Below are 19097 nucleotides of genomic sequence, written 5' to 3' on the forward strand. Positions count from 1 at the left end.
TACAATAAAAAGCGTCTTTTAGCGTATGACAGCTGCCAAACATAAAAACCCACCATATATAGTAAATCAAACCCTCCTTTGCTACCCCCTTAGTTAGGGAAAAATAATAAAATTAAAAAAATGTATTTATTTCCATTTTCCCATTAGGGTTAGGGCTAGGGTTAGGGTTAGGGCTGAGATTAGGGTTAGGGGTGTGTTGGGGTTAGGGTTGGAGTTAGAATTGGGGGGTTTCCACTGTTTGGGCACATCAGGTGCTCTCCAAACACAACATGGCATCTGATCTCAATTCCAGCCAATTGTACGTTGAAAAAGTCAAATGGTGCTCCTTCCCTTCCAAGCTCTGCCATGTGCCCAAACAGTGTTTTACCCCCACATATGGGGTATCAGCCTACTCAGGACAAATTTAAAAACAACTTTTGGGGTCCAATTTCTCCTGTTACCCTTAGGAAAATAAAAAATTGGGGGCAAAAATATCATTTTTGTGGAAAAAAATATGATTTTTTTTATTTTCACGCCCAGGCGTTATAAACTTCTGTGAAGTACTTGGGGGTTCAAAGTGCTCACCGCACAGCTAGATAAGTTCCGTGGGGGTCTAGTTTCCAAAATGGGGTCACTTATGGGGTGTTTCAACAGTTTAGGTACATCAGGCGACATTACACCCGCAGACCATTCCATCAAAGTCTGCATTCCAAAACGTCACTACTTCCCTTCCGAGCCCCGACGTATCCCCATACAGTAGTTTTCTCCTACATATGGGGTATCAGCGTACTCAGGATAAATTGGACAACAACTTTTGGGGTCCAATTTTTCCTGTTACCCTTGGGAAAATAAAAAAATTGGGGACTAAAAGATCATGTTTGTGGAAAAAATATGATTTTTTTATTTTCACGCCCTGGCGTTATAAACTTCTGTGAAGCACTGGGGGTTCAAAGTGCTCACCACACATCTAGATAAGTTCCTTAGGGGGTCTAGTTTCCAAAATAGGGTAACTTGTAGTGGGTTTCCACTGTTTAGGTACATCAGGGGCTCTCCAAAGGCAATATGACACCCGCAGACCATCCCATCAAAGTCTGCATTCCAAAACGTCACTACTTCCCTTCCGAGCCCCGAGGTGTGCCCATACAGTAGTTTTCTCCCACATATGGGGTATCAGCATACTCAGGACAAATTGGACAACAACTTTTGGGGTCCAATTTCTCCTGTTACCCTTGGGAAAATAAAAAAAATTGGGGACTAAAAGATCATGTTTGTGGAAAAAATATGATTTTTTTATTTTCACGCCCCGGGCATTATAAACTTCTGTGAAGCCCTTGGGGGTTCAAAGTGCTCACCACACATCTAGATAAGTTCCTTGGAGGGTCTAGTTTTCAAAATGGCGTCATTTGTGGGGTAGTTTCCACTGTTTAGGCACATCAGGGGCTTTCCAAACGCGGCATGGTGTCCGATCTCAATTCCAGCCTAAAAAGTCAAATGGCGCTGCTTCCTTTCTGAGCTCTGCCATGCGCCCAAATAGTCGTTCACACCCACATATGGGGTATCATTGTACTCAGGACAAATTGCACAATAACTTTGAGGGTCCTGTTACCCTTGGGAAAATAAAAATTGGGGGTGAAAAGATAATTTTTGTGGAAAAAATATGATTTTTTAATTGTACGGCTGTACGTTATAAGCTTCTGTGAAGCCCTTGTGGGTTCAAAGTTCTCACCACATACCTAGATAAGTTCCTTGGGGGGTCTAGTTTCCAAAATGGGGTTACTTGTGGGGGGTTTCCACTGTTTAGGTACATCAGGGGCTCTCCAAATGTGACATGGCGTCTGATCGGAATTCCAGCCAATTTTGCATTGAAAAAGTCAAACGGCGCTCCTTCCCTTCTGAGCTCTGCCATGCGCCGAAACAGTGATTGCCCCCCACATATCAGGTATCAGCGTACTCAGGACAAATTGCACAATAACTTTTGCAGTTCAATTTCTCCTGTTACCCTTGGTAAAATAAAAAAAATTGGACCTGAAGTAATTTTTTTGTGTAAAAAAGTTAAATGTTCATTTTTTTTAAACATTCAAAAAATTCCTGTGAAGCACCTGAAGGGTTAATAAACTTCTTGAATATGGTTTTGAGCACCTTGAGGGGTACAGTTTTTAGAATGGTGTCATGTTTGGGTATTTTCTATCATATAGACCCCTCAAAGTGACTTCAAATGTGATGTGGTCCGTAAAAATAAAATGGTGTTGCAAAAATGAGAAATCGCTGGTCAAATTTTAACCCTTATAACTTCCTAACAAAAAAAATTTTGGATCCAAAATTGTGCTGATGTAAAGTAAACATATGTGAAATGTTATTTATTATTTTTTTGTGTGCCATATCTCTGTGATTTAAGGGCATAAAAATTCAAAGTTGGAAAATTGCAAAATTTTCAACATTTTTGCCAAATTTCCATTTTTTTCACAAATAAACACAAGTTATTTGAATGAAATGTTACCACTAACATGAAGTACAATATGTCACGAGAAAACCTTGTCAGAATCACCAGGATCCATGGAAGCGTTTCAGAGTTATTACCTTATAAAGGGACAGTGGTCAGAATTGTAACAATTGGCCCGGTCATGAACGTGCAAAACCACCCTTGGGGGTTAAGGGGTTGAAACAGTTTAACACCGACGCCCCCTGTCCACATGGACCCAGGGAGGCATGGGGAGTGAGAGGATGTGACCCACGCAGTCAGTGACATGGCACCACACTTGCTCACAACCCTGACAGGCTGAGAGGCCCCTTTCACTAACAGAGAACTGCCAGCATGGGAGGACTGCCATCAGTTACTCATTAGAAGAAAGCCCGATCCGTTAACAGAATTATATTGGGCTAAAAACCAGTCCTGGTAGCAAGGGAAGTTAAATCGAAATATGGACATGTGGATAGACATAAAAGAGCAGACCAAGGTTAAATGATATATTTATTCACCTTAAGTGCACTCTAGACAATACACTTTATACACAATGGTTATACATGTACATTGGTCGAATATGCAAATACAATAGTGGTAAGACAAAAGATATAAGCAGATGGATCATGTCAATTATCAGGTTGATGTCCGACGATGTGCGCGCTGGATTGCTGGGGGCATGTGCTGCCAGTTGGCTCCTAGGTCCTTCAAAGCACGTTACTCAAGGTGACCCCTCTTTTGAAGTGTACAGCCTTACACTAGCTTTTTTCCCCTTTAGGTCACTCCCCTCCTGCCCCCTGGGCTGAACCCAAATCCCCTTGCCTCTAGTAGCTAAAAACTCCAAAACCAAGGATGAATCATAACTTTTTAATGGACGGACCTAGGGAGGCGATTTTGGCCCCATTGGATCTGGTCAGGCCCCTGCTACGCATTGAGACTAAACACATCTTTGCTATCTGGTAATTAATGGCCATTCTACATATCTCCCCTCCCTGGGGTAATAGAACGGATCAAGCCCTTGGGTGGCGTTTGGTCAGCTCCAGAGATCTCGAAAATAGAAAAGATGTACAGCTAGGATATATAGTATCTCCATAACTCATTTTGGAATTATGTTTCTTGAATGTTCTTTGGCAGCTTCAGCTTCTATATTGCATGTAAGCCTTTTTCTTCTGAGCTGGCTTGCTCAAGGTGTGAGATCTGTCAGTCAAAGATTTTTGAGGCTTGACCCCCCCTGCTGAGCTAGGTGTTCTCATATAGCTGCACGCTGAAGGGGGTTTTACAATCCCTTGCCAGAAAGGATACAAATAATTGACATGAAATTATATTTCCCATATTCTTCGCAGACGGGCAAAGTATTTCAGGAAGGACAACTCAAAAGAGAGCAACAATTCAGGTGACACCTGTGGCGCAGTTACCCTATATAAAAAGGCAGAGTGACAAGGCGGGAAGTCAGTTGGCGCCTACAAGTGACACCAAAGGGACATCTGCGCAGAGCAATGCTGTGGCCGAATCACCAGGACGCACTTGGAGATTGAGTCCGGCTGGACATCGTGAGCCAGTGAGTGAGATCCGGACAATGCCAGTCAAGGCCTCAGATCCTGACTACTCCAGTTAAAACCGGAGGCCAAGGACTTATCCATCATGGCTTGATTGTTGACCGATGCAGGTCAAGCACCGAAGACCAAGTGTGGGCCTTCATCCAGGAGTGGATGTCCGCTGTGGTGATCCGGAGGCGCAAGTGAGCCAGTCCATTACTTCCGACGATGACGTACAGTACAGGCTTTGATCCGGAGCTATGCAGCAAACGGGATGAGGACTGGCCAGTGTGATGAAAGCCCCAAGAGCATTTCTTGACTTTGTCAGTAGGACTTGCGGCCTAGCAGGAAATACAGATGACCCCCCCATTAGCACCTACAACCTAAGTGAAAATTTGCTGAAGAGAGATTCCTGTGAGGCCTTATAGTTGTGAGCACCACTCTTAGAAGTTATCATACAAGGGACATTAGGGCATCGCTCCTATTGGGAAATAGTCGGATAGGATAGAGAATCCATACTGCAACTGTTAGTTAAATAAATAATTTAGTTGGTTACTTCCACCTTATCCTTGTCTGCCTGTTGCATCCTAGTAACCTGTTTACACTGCTACCTTTTTTTGTATTTTTTCTTGCAGTCAGTCAGGACCCGTTGAAGCGCAGTTGGCGTGAAACGGCCGTTGTCCACAGTTTACACATCTCTCCCAAGCCTATGCTTTTTATCTGAAAATAAATTCACTTCTTCAGAATGGTGAGTGCCATCCCTTTTGTTCTTTTTCGTACAAAATAAATAATTTAGTTGGTTACTTCCACCTTATCCTTGTCTGCCTGTTGCATCCTAGTAATCTGTTTACACTGTTACCTTTTTTGTATTTTTTCTTGCAGTGAGTCAGCTTTGCACCTGTTCACATTTACTTAATAGATAGATTTTATTTTAACAGAATAGTACAATTCTCATTGGACCAGATGGCCCAGGAGGTCCCTTCCAACTCTACGATTCTATGATTCTATGATTCATTTGGAGACATGCTCAGGAGGATGCTAACAGGATGAATGCTCTTGGCTTACATTGTAATTACTGTTACTAATTACATGATGACTTTATTTGTTTTCTGGAAGCCACTCTCACCAGAATGCATTATTTGCTGTGCAGAATTGCAGACACTTCTGAAGGCAAAAGAGACTTCCCCTCCATGGTGATATGCAAATGAGTTAGAAGCGTAATTTGTTAAATCCCATTACCTAATTAAACAGACATTGTACTTACATAAGGACTACCCCCTCTTCACCTCCTCTGTGTGGTTTACCCATGCTGAAATAATCCATTGTTCTTGCAAATGGAAATTAATGGGCATCTATTCGGCTCATTACACTGGATGGATACGCATCCCTTTCCTATCACAAACCATTCATATGGCAATGTGCAGAGAGGGGGGACAGCCCTCCACCATATTGATTTTACTTGTGTGAATGGGCTTCTGTATGCAGGAATTCAAGCAGGTCCAATATCAGAACCTCGGCCTGTACTTGTAGACTGAGATTGCATTTGTATTGTTCGCAGTCACCTACATGTGAGCTGCCTGCATGTACAGAGAGGGATTAGGTTTAGGTGGGTTTGTCCAAATTAGCACTTTACAAGATACCGCAACACTATAGGAGGACCATGTGGCATCTGGGTGATACAATGCTCCTTTTGGTATTTTGTATATACAATGGCTTGCAAAAGTATTCACACCCCCTGGCATTTTTCATTCTTTGCTAACCCACAAGGTTTGCATCAGTTCATGTAAAGAACATGCTTACAACTGTGAACATCTGCTTTGCTTTTCCAATGGAAAAAGGGGCACGGCCTAATTTTTTTTCTATTGGATTTGTACAGAAGGTTATGTGCACTTCTAGCGATGTCTTAGGTCTAATACATGTGAGGGAGGGCCAGGGCCGTAGTCATGGCCAAGGACACTGGTGCATTTGTGCCCTGGCCTCCCATCATTTGAAAATTGTGTCCATTACTCTGCATACCCGTGGCTTCACTTTCTGCGCTGTCAGGGTCCTCTCTGCGCTGCTGAAGGCTCCCTATAGACGGTTCCACATAAATAGTTGAATAGACAAGCGTGTGCACAGGTTTAGTAGGTTCCCACACCATTAACATATATTAAGAGACTGGGCACTCAACTTAAGTGATCAGATAATTTAATGTTGTCCACAATAGAAGTAAAGGCCCCGTTACACATAACGATGTCTCAGCGATCCCACCAACGATCCGACATGGATGGGATCTCTGGGACATCGTTAGGCTGATCGCTGGTGAGCTGTCACATAGACAGCCCCTCCAGCGATCAGGACCAGCGAGCAAGCTGGTATCTAAGGTAAACAGCGGGTTTCTAAGAGCCGTGCGGCTCTTGGATACCCGCAGTTTACCCTGGAAACCAACGTGCACGCTGGTATCTAAGGTAAACAGCGGATAACTAAGAGCCATGCCGTGCTGGCCAGCGGGAGACCAATGATCAAAAAATAGCCCAGGACGATCCTGCACGATTAGCGATACCTGGCGGTGGGGCCGGTCGCTGATGTGTGTCACACACAGCGATGTCGCTGGCGAGATCGCTGTGACGTCACAAAATCAGCGATCTCGCTGCCGATATCACTGTGTGCGACGGAGCCTTAAGCCAAACATTTCAGTCTTACATCAGACCTTCATCAGTTACTACAAACAAGATACAAAAATTAGGAAAAAAACAAATAAACTAAGCAAAGTATATACCATAAGTAGAGACATGGTCAAAAATAGATTACACTAGTAATTAAGATCAAGTCTAAAAAACATAGTAGCTAGAACCAGTCAGATTATCTCAAGTATAGAGAAATAGTCTCAGGTATTAAGAAATAATAATCTAATGTGTAGAAAAAAGCAGCACATCCATATTCTTCACAGCATTAACAAGAGGTTCCACATTGCACATTTCTTTCTCTTTCCCTACATTTCTCTCTCTGTCACACAGCACGTACCCTGGTTGGACTATCTCATACAGTTCCTCAGCATCCTGCCTGTTCAGCTCTGCTACAGTGAGACATTCCCTAATCTGTTTCACCTCAGACATGAGAGCATCAGCCTCCAAAGTCAGCTGCCACATGGTGAGCGACCTGCCCTTCTGTACTGTCTCCTGCAGCGACACCGCTTCCTCCCGGTCCAAGCTCACTGCATCTGGGACTTCCCTCAGCCATTTCACCACGGTTCTGAGGGCATCAGCCCATGCGATAAATTGCCACATTATGGAGCCACCTGCGTCCCCGTTCTATCACTGTTCCTGTCTTAAGCTTCTGTTCAAAGACTGCTGTGGCCCACTGCAGTTCTGGCCTGTTGCTATGGATGGCTGGGCTTCTCTCTTAATAAATGTTGCGTGGTCACTGCTATCATCCCGGGCTCTTAAGCCCATGCAGGTGATTTGGGCACCCTGGCCCGTTTGATTACTTTGAGGAAGTTCTCCCTCTCTTAGCTGCAGCTGACCCCTCCTTAACTATTTTCTAACTGGTTTTCACTATACTAGATTAAATTTACTTTACTGCCTCATCTAGTGGCCAGAAATGGTACTACACTTTCCCTAATAGCAGGTACACAAAATAGCAAATATATACATTACATTATGTACATAGCACCATTGTTACAACACCCCTTACAAACACATAGCTATATCATGGCTCTGTAGGACCTCGAAGTCCAAAATGATGCATTAACATTTCTCTTCAATGGAACTAAGGAGCCTTGGCCGACTCCTCATAACAGCCCATAGCATTATCCCTCCGCCCCCAAACTGTAAGGCGGGCACAATGCAGTCAGGGGTTAACATCCTCCTGGAATCACCAAACCCAGACTCATCCATGAAATGCACATAGAGAAGTGTGATCCATCATTACACAGGACATGTCTCCTCTAGAGTCCAGTGGTAGCAGCTTTACACCACTCCATCCGACGCTCGGCATTGTGCTTGGTGATGTAAGGCTGCATGCAGCTGCTCGGCAATAAATCTCCTAGCAGGGCGCAGTGTTTGTGCTGATATTTCTATCAGAAGAGGTCTGGACTCTGCAGTTATGGGGTCAGGAGAGCGTTGGTGAATTTTCTGCCTTCTGCTTCACAGCCAGGGTCGGACTGGCCCACCGGAGAACCGGAGGATTTTCCAGTGTGCCAAGGCTCTGACACCTGCTGGCATACAGGGTCAGCAGTTGCCTAGGGCTCCGGTTGCTCCAGGGGCCCCCAGCCAGTGGCCTGTCACTAATAGTGGCACACCACACAGCTGCTGTGGGGGCCCCCGGTGCCAGCGGAGCAGCAGCAGGCTAAAGCCTGTCCCGCTGCTAAAGAGAAATGAATACTCACTCTTCCGCATGCCCCATGGGTGTGAAGAGTATCTGAATATTCATTTCACTTTAATAGTGGGCAGTGTTAAAGCTGCAGGCTGCTGCTAACACTGCCCACTATCAGGGCCAGCAGACCAGGGTCCCCGTTCCCCGAGGGGCCCCCAGCCCACACGGCCACTATGGAGCAGTAAGTCGAGGGGGTCCCGCACCAGAGCCACCCCCCCAGTGCGTGCCGCATTCAACTGTATCGGCCCACATTTATATAGCGAGGGGCTGCTGATCCGTAGTGTGGCAGCACTGGCAATGGACATACACCGTGGCGGCTTGAGCCCAATGAGGGCAGAAACCGGAAGTAGCGTTGTGGCCTCTGGGCATGCGTGGAATCATCCAAGGTATCGCAGGATTTAACGCGGTATGTATGATCGCCCACATTTACATAGAGGGGCGTGGAAGCATTGTAGGGGTGACATCATAGAACCAGAAGTAGGTATTTGATATGCAATTAGCTGACACGCACGCCACGGCACCTGTCTGCTGTGCCATGTATTTTATATAAGGGCGGGCAATGGCCACAGACTTCAAGCATCATACCATGAGAGGGGACTGTCCCGGACTATCAGACCATATCCTGTACATTTTGTGCATAAGCTAAGTACTCCATTCTTTTCCATCATACTCCTGATGGACCTCGGAAGAGGGGAAACGCGTCGAGTTTGTATTGGAGTTGTATCCATCTGTTTGTCTCTGGGTTCCTAATATTTTTGGAGAAAGAGGGTATTTAACCCTTTCTAATAAGCTCATTGTATAATTATGTGGATTCACTAAATGTATGTTGCATATTCTTCAATCATACTGTCCTTGAATGAGGGGTTAAGGCCCCGTCACACATAGTGATCTCGCTAGCGAGATCGCTGCTGAGTCACAAGTTTTGACTAGTTACCAGCTCCCTGCATCAGCGCGCTGGTAAGTAACGTACACAGCGACGCCGCGCGCTCGGTGTCGCTGTGCTGATCGCTGGTGAAGCTGTCAGTGTGACAGCTCACCAGCGATCACATAGCGACTCACCAGCGATCCTGACACGATGATGTCGTTGTCGGGATCGCTGGTGAGTCGCTATGTGTGACTCCAGCTTTACACTGGATCCTTGATTTATCAATCCTTGAATTATAATACTGACGGAGAGAGCATGTCCTGTTATGATTATGTGGCATGGTGTTATCCATGAATGAATGGATCCTTGAATCTTCATATTGGACCCGTCTATGCTGGGCACTGTGCAATATTGTATTTAATGTGAATATGTTTGTTCCTTTTTTGTCATGTCAACCATGGACAACTGAACTATTGTCTACTTTGATAATAAGCTGCTAAATTGGATTGACTAACTCTTGCATATAGTGAATCCTTCTGTATCTTATCTTTTGCAGATGTGCATAATTTGCACCCCATTGATTTGTTTGTATTTTTGTTGATCTGTTTTGGTGTGCTGCACCCCTTTTTCTTTATGGGACATGTTTTTGTTTAACTAGTGACCTGTGTATATGATACAATTAGCTGTGAGGAGACCATATCTATCAAGCATTTATGGGCCCAATTTTTTGCAGTGGTCCAATAATATCGGGTTTGAGGTTTTCTGGGGGGTTCTTCTTAACAACCACATTAGATCAGGTGTATTTGAGATATCTTAAGAAAATAAATCTCTAGTTAGCTACTGTAGTAACATTTCTTATTGAGATGATTATCTTTGAAGAAACCCAAGAAGAATACATCTAGACACCTCTCCTCTTTCTCACCTACCTGTTCTACACTGTATCACACCCCTGCCACTATAGAGCCCTATAGGGTTAGCAGGGAAAAGCCGTCGAGGAGTGGGGGGGCCAATGCGCAGGTCCTAGGGCTCCAACCTCCGCTGACAGGTAGGGATACACAGGTCAGTGTAGAGATAGGCACCTCCATATGGTGTTTAATTTCTTTCAGAATCCAGTACAAACTTATTGCCCTCACCCACAAAGCACTCCATGGCTCAGCACCACCCTACATCTCCTCCCTTGTTTCAGTCTACCACCCTACCCTTGCCCTCCGTTCTGCTGATGACCTGAGGTTAGCATCCTCGATAATCAAAACTTCCCACTCCCGTCTCCAAGACTATACACGTGCTGCGCCAATTCTTTGGAATGCACTTCCCAGGTCAATACGAGTAGTCCCCAATCCCTACAATTTTAAGCGTGCCCTGAAAACTCATTTATTCAGACTGGCCTACCGCCTCAACACATTAACCTAACTATCCCTGTGTGGCACAGTCAAAAGTTTTACCATAACCAGGTTCCCCGTATCATGATCCCACATGCTTTATGCATCTATTAGCCCTCTGTGTCCGTACTGTTACACACTTAACATTATGGCTGGTCCAAACAATCAGGGCAATTGTTACCACCCACCTTTCGTGTCTCCCTTTTTTTTCCTCATAGACTGTAAACTTGGGAGCAGGGCCCTCATTCCTCTTGGTGTCTGTTATGATCTATGTGATTATTGTTTTGCTGTAATGTCTATCATCTGTACAAATCCCCTCCGAAATGTAAAGTGCTGCGGAATATGTCGGCGCTATAGAAATAAAATGTATTATTATTATATTATTGTGTATGATGCATTACTAATTTGAGTATATAAAAAATAATTTTTTGAGTATTAATAAAGGTTTCGTAATTTTAATAGTGACATATGAGAGAACTGTGATTTTTGTTGACTTAATCTCATAGAAAAGAATCTTCAGTGTACTGTGAAATATCCATACACCTCGTACAATCGCGGCTCCACTCTGTACACACACGGCTCCTATCCGTTCACCTCATACACATGCGTCTCCGCTCCGTACACTTTGTACACACACGGCTCCACTTTGTACACATAGAATCATAGAATCATAGAATCGTACAGTTGGAAGGGACCTCCTGGGCCATCTGGTCCAACCCCCTGCTCAAAAGCAGGATTCGCTAAATCATCCCAGACAGATGTCTGTCCAGCCTCTGTTTGAAGGCTTCTATTGAAGGAGAACTCACCACCTCTCGTGGCAGCCTGTGCCAATCATTGATCAGTCTAACTGTCAAAAAGTTTTTTCTAATATCTAATCTGTGTCTCCTCCCATTCAGTTTCATCCCATTGCTTCTAGTCTTTCCTTGTGCAAATGAGAATAAAGATGATCCTTCTACAATGTGACAGCCCTTGAGATATTTGTAGACAGCTATTAAGTCTCCTCTCAGTCTTCTCTTCTGCAAGCTAAACATTCCTAAATCCTGCAACCTTTCCTCCTAAGACAGGGTTTGCAGACCGGTCACCATTCTGGCCGCTCTTTTCTGAATTTGCTCCAGTTTGTGGTTGTCTTTTTTAAAATGTGGTGCCCAAAAGTGGACACAGTATTCCAGATGAGTTCTGACCAAAGAGGAGTAGAGGGCAATAATGACTTCACGTGATCTGGACTGTATGTATGCTTCTGTTAATACATCCTAGAATTGCATTTGCCTTTTTTGTTGCTGCATCACACTGTTAACTCATATTCAGTCTATGATCTATTAGTATACCCAAGTCTTTTTCACATGTGCTGTTGCTTAGCCCTATTCCTCCCATTCTGAATATGCTTTTTTCATTTTTATTGCCCAAAGTAGTACTTTGCATTTTTCCCTGTTAAAAATCATTCTGTTAGTTGCTGCCCACTGCTCCAGTTCATTTATATCTTTTTGAATCCTCTCTCTTTCTTCTCTAGTATTAGCTATCCCTCCTAGCTTTATGTCATCAGCAAATTAAATCAGTTTACCCTCAATTCCTTCATTTAAATCGTTGATAAAGATGTTGAACAATACAGGGCCCAGGACAGAGCCCTGTGGTACACCACTTGAGACATTCTTCCAACTGGATGTGCAGCCATTTACGACCACTTTTTGGGTTCGATCACTAAGCCAGTTATGAATTCACCAAACAGTTGCCTTGTCCATTCCATACTTAGCCATTTTTTCAATAAGGATTGTGTCAAATTTGTCAAATGCTTTGCTGAAGTCAAGATATACTATATCTACAGCATTTCCCTCCTGATCCAATCAGTGATTCTGTCATAGAAGGAAATTAAGTTAGTCTGACATGACTTATTAGGTACAAACCCATGCTGACTCTGTTTAATCATTTCATTCTTATCCAGGTACTTACATACATGTTGTTTAATTTGTTCAAAGATCTTTCCTGGTATAGAAGTCAGAATCACTGGCCTATAGTTGCCTGGGTCCACCTTCTTCCCCTTTTTGAAGATAGGAACAACATTTGATCTTCTACAGTCTTCTGGGACTACTCCTGTTCTCCAAGAATTTTCAATGATTATGGAGAGGGTTTCAAAAATTTCTTCTGCTATCTTTCAGTACTCTGGGGTGTAATTCATCTGGACCTGGAGACTTAAATTCATTTAGGTTAGCTAAGTGTTTCCTCACTATATTTCTGTTTATAGATATCCTGGATTCTTCTATTCCCTTAATAGGACAGTGAAGAACAGTTGATGTTACATTTCCTTTCTGAGAGAAAGCAGATGCAAAATAGGAATTTAAAAGTTTGGCCTTTTCAACATCCTCTTACCATTTCATCATTTTCATCCTGTAAAAATCCTATAGCATCTTTGACTTTTCTTTTACTTTTGACATACCCCCAAAATCCTTTATTATTGCTTTTGACGTCTCTTGCAAGCCTCAATTCATTGTCAGCTTTAATAATCTGATTTGTGCCCTGCAAGTTCTGCAGACAGCATTATATTCTTCTTTACATATGCCTTCCTCTTTCCATTTCATAAACAGTTCTTTCTTCCTTTTTAGCATGTGCTTAAGTTCTGTGTTCATCCATCCTGGTTTCAATAAATGCTTCCTATTCTTCCCTCTTTTCAGAATTGTTAACAATTGTGCTTTGAGAATTTCATTTTTCAAGATTTCCCATCCTTCCTGGACATTTTTGTTCTTAAGGATATCTGTTGTGAGTTCATTTTCCCCTTCACCATTGAGGTCTGATGAACTCCCTCTTCTGGTGAAGGAAGGTAGTGAGGCTGATTACAAAGCACCTGAGCAGAATGATGATGACTGGGTGACTGGGATTGCTGACTGGATATAAGGCAGCCGACGCCGTTCTGCCTTGCGGGTGATTTCTCTGAGGGATTCTTGCAGACCAGTCTGATTCCTGCTCCTCAAAAGCTAAGTTTTCTGCTCTACTTTTTGCATTTGTGTTTTGGTTTTGTTTTGCCTTGTTTTTCTGGATTTCTGCCTTTCCCTGCTGGGTGAGCTGAATTCCTTTTTGCTCTGTCTTCAGATAATACCTGAGTACTGATATAGTCTTTTTGAAGCCTAGCGTCTTCAGGGCTTTTTTCCCTATCAGTCTGTTGGCTCTTGTTTTTGAGAGGGTTTTGGTGGATTGCAGACAGCAGCTTTTCTATTCTGTCCTATTTAGTTAGCTTGGGCCCCATCATTTGCTCAGCCTATCTTTCTATCTGTGTGAGTGTTTTTTCACCTTGCTTCACCATCATTATATGTTGGGGGCTGCCTATTGCTTTGGGGTCTGCTCTGGGGCAGTTTAGATTTCCCTTTCTCTCTTTAGGCTATGTAGTTCTCCGGCTGAGATCGAGGGGTCTAGGGCACCGTAGGAACCCCCCACGGCTACTGCTAGTTGTTGTTGTTAGGTTCAGGGGTCTGCAATCCGATAGCTGCCAACTTCTCTGGTTTTCTGGACTTAGCTAGTATTTCTGTTTTTGCCTCCTACGGTGACTCATTCATGACAGATATCTAGCCATTGGATCCCTCCAATTCTCTTTCTGCGCTCCGTACACCTCGTACACACATGGCTGCGCTCCATTCACCTTGTAAACACACGGCTCTGCTCCATACACCTCGTACACACATGGCTGCGCTCCGTACACCTTGTACACACATGGCTGTGCTCCGTACACCTCGTGCACACACATCTCCGCTCCGTACACCTTGCACACACACGGCTCTGCTACATCCACAGTGTAAACCCCTCTTGACCCCACACATAAACTTACCCTCATCCAGCAGTGCACCATGACAACCAGCACGGCAGAGTCCTGCAGACACCGAGGCTCCTGATCATGTGACCACTGACTCCTCCCCTTCTGTGACCTCATCACAGGTCCTGTGCGCACAGAGCAGCCATCCTGTCAGGCCAATTGAAGCCTGGCAGCCAAAGAACGGAGCTGCACAGCCAATAAGTGGCTGCAGCTCCGCGATCGGGCCCTGTCGCAGCTGCGACCACGGGTGTCCTGCCCCTGATGTGTATGCAATCCGTATGCAATGAGTTTTTTTTCCTCTGGAACTATTATTCTGCAATCATTTACAGGACCATTTACAGTGTTCTATGCCACAGAATGGTAAGGTATCTGTAAAAAACGCACGGCATACGTATGGTCCGAGTGCTGTGCAATTTTTTTCTCACATCCACTTGCATTAGCGAGTCTCGTCCGAGATACGCAGCAAATCGCAGCATGCACCAATTTTTTTCTCAGACCGATTTCAGCTGAGAAAAAAATCCCACATGAGATGTCCCCCATTAAATAACAATGGTCAGAGTGCAATACGATTTTTTTCTCAGATTGCACTCGTCCGTTTTTCTCGCAAATGAGTATGAGCCCTTAGTCATGTACCGACGAGCTGCTCTCCCTAATGCTCTCAATGATCAGTGAAAAACTGAGAGAAGCAGGAAGAGAAGCTTGTTATCACAGGACCATAAGTATGAAAATCACATATGAGTGAAGTGTCCATGTGATGACTACTGGAACCTGCAGAGGTGAATTCTCACAATAAATGCACTGCACACTTTTAGGATTCTCCTTTGCCGATGGACGGTCATGTCAGCACAAGTATGGGATTTGTGTACTTCTGGCCACATTCCGACTAGACGTGCCCGGCCTTGCTCAGTTCATTTTCATAGAGTGAGCCCACACATGTCTAGTCAGCACGTGACTGCATGTATGTAAATCGCCAACACCAGAGAATCCTGACAGCGTGCAGTGAGCACTGTGAGAATTCAGAAGTATGTAGTCACATAGAATGACTGCAGACTCATCACAAACCTGGACAACAACTTTAATCCACCTAACATAAATAAAAACATGAAAATTAGTGAGTACCACAAAGAACATTTACATCCAGGTACCTTATAGATGTCGTCATTTCTGGAGTCGTTCTGCTTCTTCATCTTTTCCAGACCCCATGATGAGTTTTCTCATCCACAGCTCATCTCTGCAGACTTCCATCTTCTCCGCTCTTTTGCACAAAATCTCAACATGAAAGAAGAAAGAAAGGAGTGTCATTATAAAGCTCCTGAATAAAAAATTGCCCCTCACTATATTGTCTGCACAAAATATGACCCCCAGGCTGTCTCTTATGGTACATGCGCTTTACACTGTCCTCTCCTTTCCATACTCGCCCCCTCTACACACTGTCCTCTTGTAGGGGTGGCGAGGGGGCTGACGGCTGAGGGTGGCGATTAAGGTGGTGCTGAGGAGATTCTGATGATAGTGCGGATAAGCTTGAAGGTGTGCTGTGATGCTGATCCCACAGAACTGGGGGGTGACCAACCTCTTGGCATCGGCAGACACGAGACAGAGACAAGGGTTGTGTCCAACAGTTCAGATTTTATTGGCCGTTTTCTGGACGACCACCGTACTTCGTCACAGGATTAGTCCACACTTCACTTCTTACGCAGACCCGGGTACTTTCTCTTCCTTGTATTACCATTTGTGGCATCCTCTATGGCTCTTTCCTGCTGTGGCTGACCTAGGCACTTTCACCACAGCGTTGCGCCCTTTAGAGTATGCCATCCACCTGAGACTCACAGTCTGTCTCTGTCCGCAGCCACTGTCCTTTTGGGTCACCCCCCGTGACCGTCTCCACTGTCAGTCTCTCTCTCTGAGGGTTCTTCTGCTGCCTCTCCTCACAGCAGACCCTCCTCTCTTGTGAGCTCCCCTGGCTGACTGGAACTTCCAGAACCTTCCCTGACCTCTTATACTCCCAGTCCTAGTAGCTCCGCCCACTATCACCTGACAGTAACCTCTGACCAATGGCAGTTACTTTGACCCATGGCAGTTTCACAGTCACCCTCCTATACTCCCCACTGCCCTCCAATGGTCAAACTACCACATAACACCCTTTTCTCTGTATCTCAGCCTACACTGCGCTATCTCTCTGTCTCTCACTACAGACAGACCTGTCGTCAGCTCAACCTCCCCACACTCTCACACTGTGTCCTCCCTATAGGGCCCAGTCTCTATACTGTACTCTGTCATCACACTTACCCTGCTTGGTATACTATCCCCTCCTGGCTGTACCCTTACACTCTCTCCCCATGCTATGCCCTCACTACTCAGTTTCTAATCTGTGCCCACTCACTTTTCTACTTCCATACTGTCTCCTCACACTATTCCCCTCCCTATACTGTCTCCTCTCACATCCCCCTGCTCATCATATTGTCTCCTCATATATTTACCCCCTCACTTTCTATACTGCCTGCTCACAAATACCCCTCATACATACCCCAACTGTGTCTGCACACATCCTATCACCCTCACTCCCCATACTCTGTCCACATACATTTTTCACATCGCTACTCATACTGTGTCTGCATACATTCCCCCATTCGCTCCCCATACTGTCTGCACCCATCCCCACTCACCATACTCTGTCTGCACACATTTCCTCATACTGTTTCCTCATACATGCACCCCATTCCCCCATACTGTATCCTCATACTAGCCCCCATTCTCCTGTACTGTTTCCCCATACATGCCCCAAATCCCCTGTACTGTTTCCTCATACATGCCCTGCATCTACCCCTTTGCTCCTCATTTTGTGTCCTCAAATTTCCCCCACACATGAAATCACCAATCCCCATCCAAATCTCCCAACACATATTAAATCCCCTATCTCCACTCCAAATCTCCACACACACATTAAATCCCCCCATCCCTACTCCAAATCTCTCCCCACACATTAAACACCCATTTCCACTCCAAATCTCCCCACCCACATTAAACACCCCCATCACCCTCCAAATCTCCCCCACACATTAAATCCCCCATCCCCTCACATTAAATCACCCATCTCCAGTCCAAATCTCCACACACACATTAAATCACCCCATCCCCACTCCAAATCTCCCTCCACATTAAACACCCCATGATTGTTCAGTACTCCAACGTGCGTTTCATGTATAGCTTCGTTACGGGGTACTGGGGCAGTGTTCTTGTGAGTACCTACAGTATAGATGGTAGAGAAAGTTTTACACCTGTAGCCCACGTGCTTCAGCACTGTGCCTGGGCTGTGTGTCCATCACCTGTCATTCCCCGTGGTCAACGCCATCGGACATCCCACCATGCAAGGGAGCAAGGCAAGGGCCCCATTTGGACGTAGGGCAGAGGGAAGGAGAGGTCAATGTCACAAAGAATAAGTGATAACCAAGTGGCTTGATGAACAAAACATTGACATTTTGGAGGCATAAACGTAAACTCCCCACATCTCAATCCCAGTGAGAACCTATAATCAATTCTCAAAAAGCGAACGGACAAACAAAAACACAGAAATAAACTCCAGGCAGTGCGAATGGGCAGCCATCAGTCAGGATTTGGCCCAGAATCTGATATCCAGGGCAGAAGCCTTCAAAAATAAGAGAGTTGATGTATTTGTCAATAAAAGTGTAAAAACTTATGAAATCGTTATAATTATACTTACAGTATATCACAAAAGTGAGTACACCTCTGACATTTTTTAAATATTTTTAGACGTATGAGTGCTACCAGCATTGCTGCAGAGGTTACAGGGGCAGTGGGTCAGCCTGTCAGGGTATGTTCCCACGGTCTGTAAACACTACGGATTGGATGCTGCATACCTCTGCAGAGTCCAACCTAGAGCGTCCATATGTTACAGCATAGTGGATGGGATTTTAGGAAATCCAATGTACAATATGCGAGCACCAACGGTTGCGGATCACCTGCAGAGACGGGCATGCGACGCATCTTTCCAGAACGCAGCACGTGAATTTATCTTGTGGTGACGCAAGCCTCCGCAAGATACATTTCACCCATAGAATGTATTGGACACTGTGAATCCGCACGATTCAATAAACACATGTGGAATCACCTGCGTTCAAAAGCCGGCAGCGCTTTGGACGCAATGGACATATGCTGCGTCCCAAGTGCTGTCGATTCCTGACTGTGGGCACATACCCTTAGTGCTCAAATCATATGCCACACACTGCATGAAATTGGTTTGCATGGCTGTCGTCCCAGAAGGAAGCCTTTTCTAAAGATGGTGCACAAGAAAGCCCACAAACAGTTTGCTGAAGACAAGCTGACTAAGGACATGGATTACTGGAACCTTGTCCTGTGCTCTGATGAGACCAAGATAAACCGATTTGGTTCAGATGGTGTCAAGCGTGTGTGGTGGCAACTAGGTGAGGAGTACAAAGACAAGTGTGTTTTACCTACAGTCAAGCATGGTGGTGGGCGTGTCATGGTTTGGGGCTGTAGGGGAGCTACAGTTCATCGAGGGAAACATGAATGCCAACATGTACTGTGACATACAGAAGCAGAGCATGATCCCCTCTCTTTGGAAACTGGGCCGCAGGGCAATATTCCAACATGATAACGACCCGAAATACACTACCTCCAAGACCTCCACTGCCTTGCTAAAGAAACTGAGAGTAAAGGTGCTGGATTTGCCAAGCATGTTTACAGACCTAAATCCTAA

At 44.8% G+C, this 19097-nt stretch overlaps 1 long non-coding RNA gene across 2 annotated transcripts in view; it reads left to right on the top strand.

Annotated features, from left to right (window-relative positions):
* LOC141097859 (uncharacterized) overlaps window positions 1-19097 on the top strand; it is a 309705-nt gene that overhangs the window by 49171 nt on the left and 241437 nt on the right. For both annotated transcript variants that reach the window (XR_012234061.1, XR_012234060.1), the window contains exon 2: window positions 4608-4720. This is a non-coding gene — a long non-coding RNA (uncharacterized lncRNA). The remainder of the gene's footprint in view (window positions 1-4607; window positions 4721-19097) is intronic.

Source organism: Dendrobates tinctorius, unplaced genomic scaffold (assembly GCF_039654945.1).
Source record: "Dendrobates tinctorius isolate UK_male_01 unplaced genomic scaffold, ASM3965494v1 ptg000086l, whole genome shotgun sequence".
In the NCBI taxonomy this organism is placed as follows: Eukaryota; Metazoa; Chordata; class Amphibia; order Anura; family Dendrobatidae; genus Dendrobates; species Dendrobates tinctorius.